The sequence below is a fragment of the Falco cherrug genome, chromosome 2 (genome assembly GCF_023634085.1).
Source record: "Falco cherrug isolate bFalChe1 chromosome 2, bFalChe1.pri, whole genome shotgun sequence".
Taxonomy (NCBI): Eukaryota; Metazoa; Chordata; class Aves; order Falconiformes; family Falconidae; genus Falco; species Falco cherrug.
The window spans coordinates 93,357,022-93,362,915 of NC_073698.1; positions in this window are offsets into that span (position 1 = coordinate 93,357,022).

Below are 5,894 nucleotides of genomic sequence, written 5' to 3' on the forward strand. Positions count from 1 at the left end.
CCATGAAGCTTGGTACTCACAGCTGGACCCAGTATTCCCCTGGGGCTCGGCCGGTGCCTCAGAGCCTGGGGGGGTGACCTCATGGGCCTCTTGCAGACTATATACTCCTATTTGTCTGTCTAGGTATGACATTTTTTTCTGTCATGCTGGCCTTCATCGAGAACCCTTTGCTGGTTATGCCTTCAGAAAGGGACACCTTTGTTCTACATTTGGAGGGAAGATATAACTAAAGCTACTTCATTGTTCTTTCTGTTGTTCACAAAAGAGAAGGATGAAGTGGGCACAAGAAACCTCAGGTCAGGAGGTTCCTTCATCACTATGAGAATGAAATAATTACCAAATTAATACCAATCATGGCATTAGCACAAGAACTTCTGGTTCGCTAATGTGGTTCCAAGAACAGGGCATCAGTTTTGACCAAGAAAGGACCATTATCAGATCTTGACAGAAAGAGTTTTTCACGTGTAACCTCCCACATGTGGGAAAATGAGAAATTATTTTAAAGCTTAGGGCAGAAGTGCAACAAAAACATAAAATAACTCCCAGTAAGAAGTGGCAGTCTGTGTTTCTAGATACTCTTAAAAACATGGCTCAGATGCCCTCAGAAATTTGGTCAGTCCATCAGTGCAGTAACCTAAGGCTCATGAAATGAGCTGTTTTAAATGTGCCAAGTTTTAACAGAAAATACATTGACCAACTGTCCACAATCCATTAGCAATGAGCAATCTGTGCTTGGTTTTCTATGAGCAGTTCCTTTTGGCCTCTCATGGTATTTGTTTCCTATTGATGTGGCATGCGAGAAGTGATGCGTGCAACAGAGTGACACCTCAGCTTTCTATGCTACCAGACAATGGCTAATGAAAAATTTGCACTGTTAGATATGCCTGATTTGACATACTGATCTTGCTAATTTTCAAATCACATAGAGCTAAAGTATGTTGACAGTGATGAGTGATACACGCTTGCCAGCACAAATGTGTCAGTATATTCAGCTCTGTGAACACATTAAGTACTGTGGGTGCACTCAGCGTAATGCATTTTCATTTTAACTGGATATTCTGTGGCTGGATTGATGTTTGGATGAATCAGGAAGAATTCCACCTTTATATCACAGATTCAACTTTGTTCTAAGTAAAGTCAGCTGGTTCAGTAGGAACTGAATATGAAAACAAAAAGAAAAGTTTGATTTTGCTAGTCTGTCCTCTTCCTACTGTGTTTCCCTTTCCCTTAGAGGTTGCAACCTGAAGCTATCAAAGCATCTTATTAGCTACAGCAATGGCTAGATAGAAAACGTTTAATTTTGGAGAAATGGTGAGAGTGTTCTGGCATTATCTCTCTATCAGCTTCTGCCTCCTATCATTTAGATTTTAATTGCTCCAAATTACAGTGTGTAGCTTTTGTCAGTTGTGGACCAACAGGAATGTTAGACTTTGGACTAATGTTCTCTATGGTATTGTATCTAAACAACATAGTAGATGCTGACGTGTGGACACATGGTCACTGTAAAACAAACTGGGAGCACTCACTCCTGCCTTAGTAAAACTGAAATGAGAAATGCAGGTTGCCTAGATGAAAAGCTGTGTTTCACAGGATCAGTACCTTCCCCTTCATTGGTGGGCCAGGTGGCTTTTTGTAAATGGGCAAGGTGGACGATGGACAAGGAATACATAATATGCTGCCCCTGCGTGTTTCCCTCTCCTCTACCTTCTTAACATATGGTCTTGATTTTGACTGTGGCCTTCAGCAATGACAGTTTATGATATCCTAATGTAACCTGCCAATTTGTACATTCATCTGCCTTCCTGAAAATCATTCCGTTTCAAAGTTTTCTTCTAAACCTTGAAAAAATACTTTGGTTTCCTGATGCTTTGGGCAACTGACAGCATCTTTACACAGCTCCTGATGTTGTCTTCAGATCTGGGGCTCGCCACTGCCCACAGGGCATTTTCCCCCTTGGTGATGCTGAGTGTGCTTTGACTTGGGGAACAGCCACCAGCCTGTGCCTCCCTTGGGGTGCAAAGGAGTGGTGCAGAGATAACAGCTTCTATTTAGGTCTGAAATCCAGGGAGAAAAGCAGCCTATCTTGGGACCGGAGGTTATGGAGGGATACATAGTTTCAGCTTCGGGCCAGTGCGGTGAAAACCCCTCCCTGCTCTGGGAGGTCACCAGGATACGGCCACACGGCTGAGCCAGCTGCAGGAGCTGGTGTAAGGCAGGTAGCAATCCCCCTCACTTCTTCCCCTCTGAGACAGAGGTCCCAAGTGTGGGCAGCAGGTGGGAGGACTCTCTGTGCTCTGCATTGGCTGCCCTGACCTCCATTCCTGCTGGACAACGGGGAATTAATCCAACCAGCAACCTCATTCCTGCCGAGGAAGAGCCAGCTAAGCCCAAACTGCTGATGCTGATGCATTGAGGCTGGCTGCTAGTACGTGCCTTTTGCACAGGACGACGCTGGTCCTGGGTGGCTCAGAGGTCAAGCAGGACAGGCTGTGCCTGCCCGCATTGGGGCAGAGACATCCATCCTCCTCACTGCCACACAGCTCTGCTCCCCACCTAGAGAGCGGACACAAGGGTCCCACGAAATCCCCCTCTTGCAGAAGGGCTCCCAGCATGGGGAAAGCCCCTGCTTCGCGGGCTGAAGGCAGCTGGTGAGCCAGGGAGCCAGCGCATCAGTCCCAGCGCTGGCGGGAGGGCTTTTGTCTGAGAAAAGGCGGATGTCACGCATGCAGAAGGGTTAGTCATGTGGGAAAAAGGCTGCTCAGGGGATTAAAAGGACTATTTGCCCAGCCCCCAGTTTGAAGCATGAGGAAGAGAGGGACAATCTGGGATTGTCCCCCAGCGATGCCCAGGTGCAGCTGAAGCAGCACAGCCCCTCTCCAAGCACTACTGCTGAATCAGGGCAATGTGCAGAGGAGCTGAATCCACCCCTGGGCCGTCCACTGCCTCCATAAAGTCACTTTACGGGAAGTCCTCAGAGCAAGGATTTGCCAGGTATTTAACTGATGTGAGCTGCTCTTTGCCAAAAGGCAGAGGAGCCGCAGAGAGTGGGGCAGCCGCAGCCCGGCGCAGGTGGTGGGGTGGCTGTCCCATGGCCGCAGGTGCTCCCCGGGGATGATCCAGGCCAGGCAGCCCCAGTGCCGTGCAGCCCCAGCCCTTCAGAGCCCCTCTCGGCAAATCGGTCACCGAGTAATGCTTATGTTTGTCTTTTTTATCCACTAGGCAGAATGACAAAGTGCAGCAGAGAGATTAAGCAGTGCTTCTGCCTAGAAAAATGGCCTGATAATGGTATTTTAAGCAATCTTTAGGGTGTGTGGTGCCCAGTACGCAACACAGTGGTTTCTTATTGAGGCATGCCCTAAATGCAATTCTGTTATTGCAGTCCTAGTTTCATAGCACAGCTCAGCCAACAACATGAGTGATGAGGCAGAAAACTGCTCTAACAGAGCCAGAGTACAGATGAACATTGGTGGGCAGCTATTTAAGGAGGTGTCAGACAACTTGGACCCTGGGGACTACCAGACTGGGAGTATCAGGTAGGATCTGGGAGCCACAGCTGACACTGCAGACCCAAGGGGTGAAGGGGAGGACTGGCACACTGGAGGAGAACGAGCCTGTCTTATCATGTCAAGTTACCCGCAGCCTTTGTTCTGTAACTGTGTCAAACTGACACAGCCATCTTTGCTCTGAGCCAAGCAGGCTGGCTGCCATCGCGTACAACTATTTGATTGAGACTGGATTTTCACTCCCAGTTGCTCTTCTCCTATCACCCAGTGGCTGCTGCCTTGCTGCCCTCGCTGGAGGTTTGGGTTTCCTGGAAAGGCTTAAGGTATTTCCCTTTCTCAGTTGTTTGCTGTTTCCTTTTTGCTGTGGCACAAGCTGCCTCCATGCTCTCACCAGCTTTCTAGACCAGCCTGAAGGTCCACCCCAAGAAATAAAAAATAAGAATTAAAGTGAATAGTCAACATAGTCCCTGTTCTCTGCTGGAGGAGAAGAAATCATATCAAGGTAATGTCATAATGATGTCATAATGACATAATTCTCTGCTCTGACAGACAGCAGATGAAACAACAACACAAAAACCTTCCTACATTTCACCACGTGACAGTCTCACTGGCAAATCAAGGAATGATGAGCTAGACAAGAATCACAAAAGGCACATAATTATTAAAAAACTGGCTCCATGGTTCTCAGTCAAGAAGAGGGGCCATTTTAAGTGATAGCTTTCCTGGGCTTTGCTGTATCCCACCCATATGATCTGGATGTGGGAAGAGAAAAACCTATCTATTAACAGGTTTGTGGCCATTACCAAGCTGGGAGTCTTTTGAAAGATTACAGTTCCAGTGATCATAAAAAACTGGACAAATGGTCTGAAATCAGTGTAATGGACTTCACCCCAGACAGATTCAAAATGCACTAATTAGTGCCACCCTAGAACTAGATGTATAGAGACAAAAAAGGGAACAGCTGAGCAGGGACCAGTGCTACCAGAAAGGTCACAACCGGAATATGAGTCAACGTTGGCTAATGTCGCCAGAAAGAAGGTGTGTATCAGTGAGGTACAGCATGTAAGATGCAGACAGTGATTGCACTGCTGATAATTGATAAGATTTCAGTTACGATCAGGTGTGGAGGAAGCACAGAATGTAGTGAGTCTGGATGGTACCAAGAGGAGTAATATGCAATTTGGGGAATGTGACCTCTGGGGAAGGGTTGAATGAATGTTGTTGGCTTTCCCTTGAAAAAAAAAAACCCAAAGGATTGTTAGAGGATTGCACATAGATGACAGAGATCACTTGTCCCTGGTTGACAGGATGTAGTTATCAGAAGATATCAAAGCAAGGTGCTTCTTCAAGGTCCCTGGTTTCTGGCTCTCCTTGTTGGGGATGCCTGTTGCCGGTAGCTCTGCTGAGGCCGTGCTGTGTTCAGCCTGTTGCAGGTGGGTGAGCTGGAGCTCCTTTCTTACAGTTTGGCAGTAAAGGGGCTGATTGCTGTTGTTCCCATGTAGACAGACTCATAGTGGGTTTGGAGAAGTTCTGCCAAGAAGTGGAAACCAGCCCCATAGGTGCGGCTGCAGAGTTGAGTCTCAAAAAGCTCCCCCCCTCCCCCCCCCCCCCCCCCCGACAAACAAAAAGACAAACAAACAACCCAAAACACACCCAACCACGTGATCTTGAGCAGAAATAGGCTAATTTAAAAAGTACTAAGGTATTGCCTGTTTGATTACACAACCCAAGCTGCAGTTCCAGAACTAATTCATGCATTGATTTTCCTATTGATTTGCAGTAAGTGCTAGGCTCCCAGCTAGATTAGCAAAGGTATTTAGATATTTTACTGGAGTCATTTTAGTAGTCTTAATCACTTTAGGACTTAAAACCAGTTGATTTATAGTTCAGATTATGTCTCTATGCAGGATGCTGTGATCCCATGAAATCTCTTGCTACTTTTTCTGATGGTTCAGTGAACATGTTTAAAAATCTGGTTTTATTTGCCCTAGTTGCTTTGAAAATGAGGTATGTTCTCCAAATCACTTGGGCTGTGCAAGAGCCTTTTAAAACATGGGCCTAAACACCCAACCAGGTACCCTACGTCAGGCTAACCGGGGTTTCTTCCTGCCTGGGAATTAGCATTCATGGCTTGGTGTTTCAGTGAAGTTTCTACATCACTGTTAAAGGATTCACAGATTCTGAGCTACCAAAGACATGGGCAGGCTATAGATAAAGTGACCAGCTGTATCATTGACAGCACATTTGGGAAACATTAACCAAAAGTAAAAGCCTTTTATAAGAAGGCCATAAAATGGCAGGAGTAATTATGTTTTTCCAAAGTTAATCATTGACTTTTGTTTATTTGGCTTTTTATAAAAAACTTTTTCCTTTCTCTCCTACAATGGATAA